The 14,277-nt window shown below is 47.2% G+C and overlaps 3 non-coding genes across 3 annotated transcripts; all 3 read right to left on the bottom strand.

Moving 5' to 3' along the window:
• Window positions 1-938: 938 nt before the first annotated feature.
• On the bottom strand, window positions 939-1,010 carry trnae-uuc (transfer RNA glutamic acid (anticodon UUC)). The gene has a single exon. It is a non-coding gene; the product is annotated as a tRNA-Glu (tRNA).
• Window positions 1,011-3,348: 2,338 nt separating this feature from the next.
• trnae-uuc (transfer RNA glutamic acid (anticodon UUC)) lies at window positions 3,349-3,420 on the bottom strand. Its single transcript has one exon. It is a non-coding gene; the product is annotated as a tRNA-Glu (tRNA).
• A 2,338-nt stretch (window positions 3,421-5,758) lies between these two features.
• On the bottom strand, window positions 5,759-5,830 carry trnae-uuc (transfer RNA glutamic acid (anticodon UUC)). Its single transcript has one exon. It is a non-coding gene; the product is annotated as a tRNA-Glu (tRNA).
• Window positions 5,831-14,277: the final 8,447 nt, after the last annotated feature.

Here is a 14,277-nt window from a genome sequence, read left to right as displayed (position 1 = left end):
AAGCACTTGGTTTGCGTGTGTTGTTTTTCTGTAGACGCTAGTTTGAAGTTCACTGTTGACTGTTCGCTCAACTGTGACATCTAAGAATGGCACTTTGTTGTTGTTCTCCTCCTCTTCAAACCAGGAGCCCCCCTCAGGCCATAGTCTCACTACTTGGAACACCAATATACAGACTAGTCAAAGGCCTCCACTGAAGACTTAAACACCAAGTCGAAGATTCACGCCACTCCATTTATTCCATCCAAGAATTCCTGAACACCAAAGACACTAAGTTAGAAGAGGATGGAATAATGATGTCCTTTGACATAACAGCCCTGTTCACATCCATTAACATCAACGTGGCCAAAGAAAACTGGAGACACTACTCGAAGAACCAAAGACACAAATACAGCACCAACTTCATCAGCAAAGATAGCACTATCCAGCTCGTGGAACTGTGCCTTAACCACCCACTTCATATTCAGTAACAAGCCTCAAACAAATCAACGAAACACCCATGAAATCAGAAGCAATAATGCAGTCTCAAACCAACAGCCCTTCAAACGATCCAACCCAAACTTTGTGTCCGCCACAGTGATGACACTTTTGTCATCAAAAAATGAAGTAAATTAGAGGAAACCTACAACACCATCGACAATATCCTTACTGGCATAAAATTCACAAAAGAGGAGAACAACAACAAAGTGCCATTTCTAGATGTCACAGTAGAGCGAACAGTCAATGGTAAATTCAAAACAGCGTCTACAGGAAAACAACACACACGAATCAAGTACTTTGCTTCAGAAGCAATGATCCCTACACATACAAACAAGCCTGAATCAGGACACGATTTCAACGAGGCACGACACACTGCAGGAGCCAGTAACGACGAAGGCCAATAAGGAACCGTACAGCGCATTTAAGGAGAATGGGTAGGCAAACGATTCACAGAGAAACACTTCCCTGACCGGGAATCGAACCCGGGCTGCAGCGGTGAAAGCGCCGAATCCTAACCACTAGACCACCAGGGAGACAGCAGTGCCACCTCACAGCTCTAATGTAAATTGCTTCCCTGCCCGGAAATCGAACCTGGGCCACGATCGTGAGAAGGCTTCCACCAATGTCATTGCTTGTATCCATTGCTCCCGATGCGGTCTCCTCTACATTGGGGAGACTGGAGACTCCTCGCAGTGTCAAGTCACAGCGCTTGAGGGAACATCTCCACGACACCCGCAGCAATCAACCCCATCACCCTCTGGCCCAACATTTCAACCCCCCTCCCACTCTGCCGAGAACATGCAGGTCCAGGGCCTCCTCCATCGCCGCTCACTCCCCACCCGATGCCTGAAGGAAGAACGCCCACCTTTCGCCTCGGATAAATTCAACTCCAGGACATCAATGTGGACTTCACCAGTTTCTTCATTTCCCCTCCCCCCACCTTACCTCAGTTCCAACCTTACAGCTCAGCGCTGTCCTCATGACCTGTCCTACCTGCCAATCTCCCTTCTCAACTGTTCGCTCCACCCTCCTCTCTGACCTGTCACCTCCATCCCCACCCCCATTCACCTATTGTACTCTTTGCTACCTTCGGCCCAGCACCCCCCAATTTATCTCGCCATCCCTGGAAGCGTCCTGCCTCTATTCCTGATGAAGGGCTTAAGCCCGAAATGTCGATTTTCCTGCTCCTCGGAAGCTGTCTGACCTGCTGTGCCTTTCCAGTACCACTCTGATCAAAACTCTGGTTTCCAGCATCTGCAGTCCCCACTTTTGCCTACCCAATAAACCCAGTGTGACGATTTCACATCAACAAACTGACACTAGCAGACACAACGTCTGCAGAAACCCTAGCCACATTACTTTACATTAAAGACATCTGTGAAATGATTTCCAGATAACTCAACCCTCTCAGCATTAAACAACGGCTAGTGAACCTTAAAGACCCGAAACAAACAACCCGCAAACGAATGTTATTTACAAAATACCATACAAGGAAATACATGAATTCTGCCGCACAGTTCTCTGTGGCAAGAAATGCTGGGATGAGATAAGGAAGATTTTTTCAGCCAAAACGAATCGGCACTAACTGGACAGCCATTTAAAATCAACGCTGTCAGGCCAGGATGGAAGACCGGAAGGGATAATCAGTTTTCTTATTTCCTGAAGATTTACAAAGCTGAGACTGGGTTTTGGCGTTTCTTCCCTTTCCACTCCCAGAAGCCGCAGTGGTTGGGGCGGTGAGTTGGGGACATCTTAGAATGGCACTTTGTTGTTGTTCTCCTCCTCTTCAAACCAGGAGCCCCCCTCAGGCCTTAGTCTCACTACTTGGAACACCAACATACAGACTCATCAAAGGCCTCCACTGAAGTCTAAAACACCAAGTCGAAGATTCACGCCACTCCATTTATTCCATCCAAGAATTCCTGAACACCAAAGAACTAAGTTAGAAGAGGATGGAATAATGATGTCCTTTGACATAACAGCCCTGTTCACATCCATTAACATCAACGTGGCCAAAGAAAACTGGAGGTTGAAACTTTATTGCTGGAACAGCACAGCAGGTCAGGCAGCATCCAGGGAAAAGGAGATTCGACGTTTCGGGCACAGGCCCTTCTTCAGGAATGATTCCTGAAGAAGGGTCTGTGCCCAAAACGTCGAATCTCCTGTTCCCTGGATGCTGCCTGACCTGCTGTGCTGTTCCAGCAATAAAGTTTCAACTTTGATCTCCAGCATCTGCAGACCTCACTTTCTCCTCAAAGAAAACTGGAACACTACTCGAAGAACCAAAGACATAAACACAGCACCAACTTCATCAGCAAAGATAGCACTATCCAGCTTGTGGAACTGTGCCTTAACCACCCACTTCATATTCAGTAACAAGCCTCAAACAAATCAACGAAACACCCATGAAACCACCAGTATCAGGATTCCTAGCAGAAGCTATAATGCAGAGTCTCAAACCAACAGCCCTTCCAACGATCCAAACCAAACTTTGTTGTCCGCCACAGTGATGACACTTTTGTCATCAAAAAATGAAGTAAATTAGAGGAAACCTACAACACCATCAACAATATCCTTACTGGCATCAAATTCACAAAAGAGGAGAACAACAACAAAGTGCCATTTCGAGATGTCACAGTAGAGCGAGCAGTCAATGGTAAATTCAAAACAGCGTCGACAGGAAAACAACACACACGAATCAAGTACTTAGCTACAGAAGCAATGATCCCTACACATGCAAACAAGCCTGAATCAGGACACTATTTCAACGAGGCACGACACACTGCAGGATCCAGGAACGACGAAGACCAATAAGGAACTGTACAGCGCATTTAAGGAGAATGGGAAGGCAAAAGATTCACAGAGAAATACTTCCCTGACCGGGAATCGAACCCGGGCCGCAGCGGTGAAAGCGCCGAATCCTAACCACTAGACCACCAGGGAGACAGCAGTGCCACCTCACAGCTCTAATGTAAATTGCTTCCCTGCCCGGAAATCGAACCTGGGCCACGATCGTGAGAAGGCTTCCACCAATGTCATTGCTTGTATCCATTGCTCCCGATGCGGTCTCCTCTACATTGGGGAGACTGGAGACTCCTCGCAGTGTCAAGTCACAGCGCTTGAGGGAACATCTCCACGACACCCGCAGCAATCAACCCCATCACCCTCTGGCCCAACATTTCAACCCCCCTCCCACTCTGCCGAGAACATGCAGGTCCAGGGCCTCCTCCATCGCCGCTCACTCCCCACCCGATGCCTGAAGGAAGAACGCCCACCTTTCGCCTCGGATAAATTCAACCCCAGGACATCAATGTGGACTTCACCAGTTTCCTCATTTCCCCTCCCCCCACCTTACCTCAGTTCCAACCTTACAGCTCAGCGCTGTCCTCATGACCTGTCCTACCTGCCAATCTCCCTTCTCAACTGTTCGCTCCACCCTCCTCTCTGACCTGTCACCTCCATCCCCACCCCCATTCACCTATTGTACTCTTTGCTACCTTCGGCCCAGCACCCCCCAATTTATCTCGCCATCCCTGGAAGCGTCCTGCCTCTATTCCTGATGAAGGGCTTAAGCCCGAAATGTCGATTTTCCTGCTCCTCGGAAGCTGTCTGACCTGCTGTGCCTTTCCAGTACCACTCTGATCAAAACTCTGGTTTCCAGCATCTGCAGTCCCCACTTTTGCCTACCCAATAAACCCAGTGTGACGATTTCACATCAACAAACTGACACTAGCAGACACAACGTCTGCAGAAACCCTAGCCACATTACTTTACATTAAAGACATCTGTGAAATGATTTCCAGATAACTCAACCCTCTCAGCATTAAACAACGGCTAGTGAACCTTAAAGACCCGAAACAAACAACCCGCAAACGAATGTTATTTACAAAATACCATACAAGGAAATACATGAATTCTGCCGCACAGTTCTCTGTGGCAAGAAATGCTGGGATGAGATAAGGAAGATTTTTTCAGCCAAAACGAATCGGCACTAACTGGACAGCCATTTAAAATCAACGCTGTCAGGCCAGGATGGAAGACCGGAAGGGATAATCAGTTTTCTTATTTCCTGAAGATTTACAAAGCTGAGACTGGGTTTTGGCGTTTCTTCCCTTTCCACTCCCAGAAGCCGCAGTGGTTGGGGCGGTGAGTTGGGGACATCTTAGAATGGCACTTTGTTGTTGTTCTCCTCCTCTTCAAACCAGGAGCCCCCCTCAGGCCTTAGTCTCACTACTTGGAACACCAACATACAGACTCATCAAAGGCCTCCACTGAAGTCTAAAACACCAAGTCGAAGATTCACGCCACTCCATTTATTCCATCCAAGAATTCCTGAACACCAAAGAACTAAGTTAGAAGAGGATGGAATAATGATGTCCTTTGACATAACAGCCCTGTTCACATCCATTAACATCAACGTGGCCAAAGAAAACTGGAGGTTGAAACTTTATTGCTGGAACAGCACAGCAGGTCAGGCAGCATCCAGGGAAAAGGAGATTCGACGTTTCGGGCACAGGCCCTTCTTCAGGAATGATTCCTGAAGAAGGGTCTGTGCCCAAAACGTCGAATCTCCTGTTCCCTGGATGCTGCCTGACCTGCTGTGCTGTTCCAGCAATAAAGTTTCAACTTTGATCTCCAGCATCTGCAGACCTCACTTTCTCCTCAAAGAAAACTGGAACACTACTCGAAGAACCAAAGACATAAACACAGCACCAACTTCATCAGCAAAGATAGCACTATCCAGCTTGTGGAACTGTGCCTTAACCACCCACTTCATATTCAGTAACAAGCCTCAAACAAATCAACGAAACACCCATGAAACCACCAGTATCAGGATTCCTAGCAGAAGCTATAATGCAGAGTCTCAAACCAACAGCCCTTCCAACGATCCAAACCAAACTTTGTTGTCCGCCACAGTGATGACACTTTTGTCATCAAAAAATGAAGTAAATTAGAGGAAACCTACAACACCATCAACAATATCCTTACTGGCATCAAATTCACAAAAGAGGAGAACAACAACAAAGTGCCATTTCGAGATGTCACAGTAGAGCGAACAGTCAATGGTAAATTCAAAACAGCGTCGACAGGAAAACAACACACACGAATCAAGTACTTAGCTACAGAAGCAATGATCCCTACACATGCAAACAAGCCTGAATCAGGACACTATTTCAACGAGGCACGACACACTGCAGGATCCAGGAACGACGAAGACCAATAAGGAACTGTACAGCGCATTTAAGGAGAATGGGAAGGCAAAAGATTCACAGAGAAATACTTCCCTGACCGGGAATCGAACCCGGGCCGCAGCGGTGAAAGCGCCGAATCCTAACCACTAGACCACCAGGGAGACACAAGCGCTCCCTCACAGCCCTATTGTATATTGCTTCCCTGCCCGGAAATCGAACCTGGGCCACGATCGTGAGAAGGCTTCCACCAATGTCATTGCTTGTATCCATTGCTCCCGATGCGGTCTCCTCGACATTGGGGAGACTGGAGACTCCTCGCAGAGTCAAGTCACAGCGCTTGAGGGAACATCTCCACGACACCAGCAGCAATCAACCCCATCACCGTCTGGCCCAACATTTCAACTCCCCCTCCCACGCTGCCGAGAACATGCAGGTCCTGGGCCTCCTCCATCGCCGCTCACTCCCCACCCGATGCCTGAAGGAAGAACGCCCCATCTTTCACCTCGGATAAATTCAACCCCAGGACATCAATGTGGACTTCACCAGTTTCCTCATTTCCCCTCCCCCCACCTTACCTCAGTTCCAACCTTCCAGCTCAGCGCTGCCCTCATGACCTGTCCTCCCTGCCAATCTCCCTTCTCAACTGTCCGCTCCACCCTCCTCTCTGACCTGTCACCTCCATCCCCACCCCCATTCACCTATTGTACTCTTTGCTACCTTCGGCCCAGCACCAACCCCCCCCCCCCCAATTTATCTCGTCATCCCTGGAAGCGTCCTGCCTCTATTCCTGATGAAGGGCTTTTGTCCAAAACGTCGGTTTTCCTGCTCCTCGGAAGCTGTCTGACCTGCTGTGCTTTTCCAGCACCACTCTGATCAAAACTTTGGTTTCCAGCATCTGCAGTCCTCACTTTTGCTACCCAATAAACCCAGTGTGACGATTTCACATCAACAAACTGACACTAGCAGACACAACGTCTGCAGAAACCCTAGCCACATTACTTTACATTAAAGACATCTGTGAAATGATTTCCAGATAACTCAACCCTCTCAGCATTAAACAACGGCTAGTGAACCTTAAATACCCTATACAAACAACCCGCGAACGAATGTTATTTACAAAATACCATACAAGGAAATATATACATGAACTCTGCCGCACAGTTCTCTGTGGCAAGAAATGCTGGGATGAGATAAGGAATATTTTTTTCAGCCAAAACGAATCGGCACTAACTGGACAGCCATTTAAAATCAACGCTGTCAGGTCAGGATGGAAGACCGGAAGGGATAATCAGTTTTCTTATTTCCTGAAGGTTTACAAAGCTGAGACTGGGTTTTGGTGTTTGTTCCCTTTCCACTCCCAGGAGCCGCAGTGGTTGGGGCGGTGAGTTGGGGAAAGTGAAATGTGCCCGTGAGCATTGTGTGGGGCTCTTTCAGCTTCCCCTCCTCTGACAGCGCTGTGACGTGCCTTTGATGTTCTCAGGGACACTGACTGACGCGAGACAGTGAAAAGAGTCTCGTTCCCGCAGATCAGGAATTCAAACCGTATGCCGGCTTCAGGACAATGAGAAAGATTAATTGGGGTGTGTGAAGAAGCTGTGAGCTGCATTTCATGTAGGTGGAGTCACATACGTCATCCATTGCGCCCCTGGCACTGTGCGGACCTGACGCCGCCATGCTGCAGAGTTCTGACGTTATACAGACATGCGCAGCAATGGGAACATTCACAAGGTGAACAGCCAAAGATAATCACCGTCACTGCTTCCCTTCCATTGTACCAAATTTGTGAAGCAGTATCTTTCACTGGCAAATAAAACACCTTTGTCCTCAGGTGCCTGCCTCATTTCGACCACGACTTCACGCCCCTCACTGTTCGAGTCTCATTTCCAAACACTTGGCTCATATCCTCAAAAGCAGCTCTGCCCTGACAGGCAGTGGGCTGCAGATTCCCGACCAGTCCCAATGTGATTAAAATATTTCAACCCCTCCACTGATTTGCATCTTTAAAAAAACGTGAAGCAATCTCCCTTTCTTTTTGACGACAGTTCTCAACTGTAGTCGGCAGGGTTCACACCTGCGTGGGGAACCCGCAATGGATTTCATGTCTATCGCATTCATCTCTCGGCCCACCAATACAGAACCACACTGACAGCTTCATTTCCCAGGTCTCTCTGCCTGTGGAGCTGAGAAAGAGTGAATCATTGCAGAGTTTGTTTGAATCCAATCACTTCACAGGTTTCGAAAGGGTTAAATATCTGCAAATGGCGGGTCTGGGTGTTTCATCCCGAAAGATGAAATGGACGTTCAGTTAAAAACAAAACCAGAAATTGCAGGAGCAACTCAGCAGGTCAGGCAGCATCTGTAGAAAGAGAATCAGAGACAACATTTCAGAACTTTTTTTTCCTCATCCAGGTACTGAGTTGCTCCAGCAGTTTCGCTTTCTGTCTCGGACTGTAAGCATCCGCAGTCCTTTACGTTAGAAATTCAATCAATTCAGAAACCCCTTTGTGCTTCCTCAGTGGAAAAGATTTCCGTTTGGGAAACATTTTCCTGACACCATGAAAAACGCGCATCTTTGCAGCCAAGAAAGCGGTTGGAGCGTGAACAACAAACGCGCCGCCTCGGGGTGGTCTTGAACCAACAACCTCCCGGTTACCAGCCGAACGCGCTGACCAGTTGCGCCACAGAGACAAGCCCGGGCCTTCCTGCACAGTCTCCTTGAGGAAGTTACTATTCAATTCATAATTCAACCTGCCCTGCACAGAAGTACCATTGTCAAAGCACTGATAACATGGTAGTCTGGTGTCAGCTCGATTTCAGGTCCTGATTTCTCTGTCCTCTGGTCCCCCTGTTCCCACAGAGTAAAATGTTGTCTGTTCTCAGCTCTACTCGATTTCTGCTGAATCTTTGACCCCCTTTTACACCTTCTGGAGCAATAAAATATTCTGAGCCTCCAGGAAATGACACCTTATGTTGTCCCCCTCCTGATTTTAAAAATCTCGATAAAGTTATCTGTCAACTTGCTCGGCTTCGTTGGAAAAATGTCCCAGCTTCTTCTTAACACAAACCCTCCATTCCCAGCAGCACGCTGGTAAAGTAGGGAATAGGGATTTGTATCAAATCACATAAATGTACTGTCTGAAAAAATCTGGCTGTGTTCTTGCCTGAGATATTGAGAGTCCCTGTTGTAAGTAATTACGAATGCAATTATTTTGGTCACAGAATTGAACAATCATTTTGCTACAAAGGGGTCTACTCTGATAAGGAGGTAGTGGTCATTTCTAGGGTAACTGAACAGTTTGTAGATCAGGGAGATGAAGTTCCAGACACTTGGGAAAGGCAAGAAATGACTGTGATAAATAAGACAAAGAACTGTGGATGCTGGAAAACTGAAACAAAAACTGACAACACTGGAAAAGCTCAGCAGGACTGGAAGCATATGTGGAGAAAAAGCAGAGTTAAGGTTTCCAATCCAACAACTCCTCTTCAGGATTCTGAAATAGTTTGTGAGAACCTCTTAAGACTACTGCTCCGCTTTAAGACCATAATACACAGGAGCAGGATGAGGCCATTTGGCCCATCGAGTCTACTCCACCAGTCGATCATGGCTGATATATTTCTCCATCCCATTCTGCTGCCCTCTCCTCATAACCCTTGACCCCCTTACTAATCAAGAACCTATCTCTGTCTTAAATGCCCTCAATGACTTGGCATCCTCAACCCTTCTCCTCGTGGAAACATCATCTCCACATCCACACTATCCGGTCATAGAGTAGCACAGCGCTGCCTGACCCACTGTGATCTTCAGCATTTGTTGTTTTCAGGAAGGATTCCAGCACCTACAACAACGCGCTTCTAAATTTTGTACCCAGTTGGTTAGCTCTCCCTGGATCCTGTGAGATTTAACCTGGCTCAACAATCCACTGTGTGGTACAATTAACAAAGTTCCCAGGCCCCACCTCCTTTTGCACACGTAAGTCGCACGATGGATCAGTGGTGAGCACTGCTGCCTTACCGCACCACGGACCCGTGTTCGATTCCAGACTTGGGGCGACTATCTGTGTGGAGTTTGCACATTCTCCCTGCCGTGTCTGCGTGGGTTTCCTCCGGCTGCTCTGGTTTCCTCCCAAAGTCTAACGATGTGCGGTTTCGGGAGAAGTGACCATACTAAATGGGCCCAGAGTGTGCAGTCAGTGTAGTATAATGGGATAGGGGAAATTGTCTGCATGGGTTCCACTTTGGATGGTCTGTGTGGACTTGTTTGGCTGAATGGCGTGTTTCCACATTGTAGGAATTCTACGTGGCATTCCCCCAACTCCAGAGTCTCAGCACTCTTGGCTTTTCCCATGGGCAGTGTTGGGGAGGGAAACAATGTTTTACACGGGAGGAAGGTTCAGCGAGTGTGAAGCTAAAAGTACACGCAGTGCATTACTTGAGCTGTTTTCCCCGGTAGACCAGAGGCCGAGGGGTGACCTTACAGACGTTTATAGAGTCATGCGAGGCATGGATAGGTTAAATAGACAAGGTCATGTCCCAGGGATGGGAGAAGTCCAGAACAGGAGGGTAGTATGTTTGGCGTGAGAGAGGCAAGTGTAAGGCATGATCTGCCGGAGGAAGTAGTGGATGTAGGTCCAATTATAGCATTTAAAAGGCATCTGGATGGATATATGAATAGGAAGAGTTCAGAGGGATATGGGCCAAGTGCTGGTAAATGAGACGAGATTAATTTAAGCTATCTGGTCGGCACGGATGAGTTGGACTGAAGGACCTGTTTTTGTGCTGTGTATCTCAATGACTCTGGCTTGCCCGTAATGTTTGCCATGCCTGTATGTTCAGTTTCTGTCTGGTGTCGGTGCCAATGCCTTGATATCTCATTTCCTCCACCTCCCCAGATGTTAACCATTCGGTGTCTGGTTGTTTCTCAAGAAGCTGCATTGAAGGTTCATCCTGAATTGATACTTTTTTTGCTTCCCAAAATCAGACTTACTCACTCCTACATATCGTGAAAGATACTAACTTTCAGGTGGAGGTATCCAAAATTCAGAGGTGTCTGTCTTGATGTTTTCACTTTTCGGTCTCTGTAAGATCCTGAATCAGTACCATGGGGAGAATTAGTTTGAGCGGAGTGAGAATAGAGGGGTGAGAGAGGGTGGGATGGTGCTTTCAATTTTGTGGAAAAAGAAAATAATGTTCTGCGTAAAGTAGAATTGCTTGTTTGGAATTTCTAACCTGGACTGACAGTGATGATGTTTGTAATCACTTTTTACAGATTATTTGAAGATCTGAAGACGTAAGTGTCAATATCAATATCTGAAGGGCTTTGCCTGAAACATTGACTCGACTGCTCCTCGGATGCTGCCTGATCTGTTGTGATTTTCCAGCATTGCACTTTGACTCTGACTCTCCAGCATTTGCTGTCCTCAATTTCACGTCAATGTCTGACAGTCACTGAATCCATCGGGACTATAACAATTTTCGACCATGATTCTGTGAGAAGGAACCAAGCGTTTTAGTTCCTGTTTCAGTACGTTTTCAGCATCAGTGAGACTGGAAGAGAGACCCTACTGTTGCAGCACTTTGGTTGTGGAGCCAGTAAATGTTATACAGACTGGGAAGAGGAATTCACGGCAGAGAGGTGCTGTACACGCGTTTGTGTGCAGGTGAAGCTTCGGTCATGGAGAAACCTAAGGAATCCCGTCCCGTGGAGAAACCGTGGAAGTATGGCGACTGTGGGAAAGGCTTCCGTTTCCCATCTGACCTGGAGACTCATGGGCGCAGTCACACCGGGGAGAGACTGTTCTCCTACTCTGAGTGCGGAAAGGGCTTCAGCAATTCCACCCGCCAGATGAGCCATCAGCGGGTCCACATTAGGGAGAGACCCTTCAGCTGCCCTGAGTGCGGGAAGACCTTCAGCATTTCCTCTGTCCTGCAGAGGTACCAGCGGGTCACACAAGCGAGAGACCATTCTCCTGTCCCGAATGCGGGAAGGCCTTCAGCTATTCCTCCGTCCTGCTGACCCACTGCCGGGTCCACATATTGGAGAAGCCCTTCAGCTGCTCCAAGTGCGGGAAGGCCTTCAACGATACCTCCGCCCTCTGAGGCACCAGCGGGTCCACACCGGGGAGAGCCCGTTCTCCTGCCTCAAGTGCGGGAAGGGCTTTAAACAGGCATCCCACCTTCGGGTCCATACCGGGGAGAGGCCCTTCCCCTGCCCAGAGTGCGGGCAGGCCTTCAGCAATTCCTCCCACCTGCTGAGGCACAGTCGGGGACCATACCGGGGAGAGGCCGTTCACCTGCCCCGAGTGCAGGCGGAGGTTCTCATCATTCTGCACCTTGCAGAAGCACCAGCGGGCACACCAGTGCTCCCAACAATCTGATTCTGCTGGTGAAACTGCTGTGGGTCACTGCCAGGACTGAACCCCTGCCCATTCTGACAGTGATTATAGCGGGAGAGTCGGTCGGATTTTTTTGTTTTATGCCGTCGTGCTCCCCACCCCCGCAACTTTGCTTCCAGTGGGCACTGCTGCTCGTTGAGACCAGGAGCTGTTCTCTCGAGATTCTACTGTCCAGTTAAAGAATTGTTGGTTCTTTCTGGGAATGAGTCCCAGCCTGTAAGAAATGACTGAATACTTTGGGGTGTCTCGTCACATTCAGCAGTGACTTTTAAATTGGATTTACAGTTACGTGTCTGTGAAAAACTCATAGTCCAAGTATTGCACAAAGGCTTGGCAATACATTGTTGGAAACTGTTTGTTTGAATTGGTAAGATTTTTTAAAAAATTCTTTCTTAATTTGCCGCTGAAATTTCTATTTCTGAGATGATGGGGGACTTGATCAAAGGGTTTAATTCATTGCTATTAATTAGATTATCTACTTAACTTTGGCCTAGAAAAGTTGCCGTATTTATAATTGTTGGTTTTTGTTTAAATTATAATGTTGATGTGCAAGATCTCTTCTTCATCAAGTCTGGTTAGGAACAGTTGAGAAATTGAGGGACATTGCATGTTTTAATTTCACTGTGTTGTGAATCTGGTGAGAGTGACATTCATTTGTATTTGGTTGCTTACCCTTAGTTGTAATGTCTTTCACCCCAACTATTCACTGTGGGAGTGAGTTCCACAGTTTCACCACACTCTGAGGTTTTTCATGAAATCTTTAGTACAGAATTGGAAGGGAAAGTGTTGACGAGGGCAGAATATAGGGTCTTAAATGCAAAAGCCAGGTAGTCATTCGACAAAGTAAAACCATGACAATGTAGGGACAAATAAGGAACTTTGACAGCAATGAAGATGTCACACGTCAGATTTCAAGATAATGGTCGTGACAAAAAGAAAAAGTACTCTGCTGATATTGGATATTGTAATTAAGCAAGTTTCGAGATGCTGCAGTTGGTTGAATATGATGACATAAGAGATGAAATAACCAAAACCACGAATGTAATTTGATGCCGGTAACCATAAAGCAAGAGTATACTGTTGATTGATAGAGGTCAATTGCGTGCAAGGAGGCTATTCAGCCCATCGAGTCAACATTGACTGACCGTCCCACCCAGACCCAGTTCGTTACTCTATCTCTGTAACTCTGCATCTCCCATGGTCAATCTACACTCACCTGCACATCCTTTGGACTGTGGGAGGAGGCCAGAGCACCAGAGGAAACCAACGCAGACACAAGGGGAGAATGTGCAAACTCCTCACAAAGAGTCGGCCCGAGGGTGGGTTCAAACTCAGATCACTGATGCCGTGAGGCAGCAGTGCTATCCACCGTGCCACCACCACATGCTGCTCTCTAAAGAAGTGAATTTCAAAGACTTGGGAACACTTGAGAGAAAAACAAAACTCTCCTATCTTAAATGAGAGGCTAGTCTCTGGCTAGAAATGAGTGGACATTACATTTACATTAAGTCCTCTCCAGATGTTATACAGCTTCATCAGATCATCTGTTTCTTCTAAACGCAAATTGATACAAGCCCAGCCTGACATCCCCTTGTCCCCGATTATAAGTTGAGTAAATCAGCGACCCTCGACCTCACTGGCATGACACAGGATGCCCTCAATCCAAGTTGTCCTTAATTGTCTAATCTCTTGACGCCCACGCCACCATGTGGTCAGCCGCAACTCAGCCCTGAACGAGAGCAGAGGAATTGATTAGACAGCAGTGAGGTGGACATTGCATTCCCAGAGAATATTATTCAAGTGAGAAAGTTGTTCAGCTCACATTCAGATCATTGCAGGGATCATATCTCCTCTCATTTAAATATCTTAGATCCCAATAACGGTCTAGTTTTGTTGTACATTGTGTGTGTTTTACCTGATTTTCTGTTGCTGTCATTCCCATTAGGGTGCGTGAATTCAGTACCAGATAATAGGCTCAGTTCTGAATTATCCTTGAGGATTGGTGTAGAACGTACTAAGTGTCAGTCATAATGGAAGAAGCTCTACTGTTTATTTAACCCTTTGCTGTCATTGTCCAGGGACTGAATGAATGGGGAAGTGTAGAGGGAGTTTTACTCTGTATCTAACCCAATGCTCTCTCTGTCTTGTCAGTGTTTGTTGGGGACAGTGTTGAGGTAGCTTCACTTTCAATTTAAGAGTAGAGGAAGCTTTATTCT

The sequence above is a fragment of the Chiloscyllium plagiosum genome, unplaced genomic scaffold (assembly GCF_037043375.1).
Source record: "Chiloscyllium plagiosum isolate Xiang-an unplaced genomic scaffold, Cpla_swu_hap1 HiC_scaffold_27, whole genome shotgun sequence".
In the NCBI taxonomy this organism is placed as follows: domain Eukaryota; kingdom Metazoa; phylum Chordata; class Chondrichthyes; order Orectolobiformes; family Hemiscylliidae; genus Chiloscyllium; species Chiloscyllium plagiosum.
This window is presented reverse-complemented; position numbering and strand designations above follow the sequence as displayed.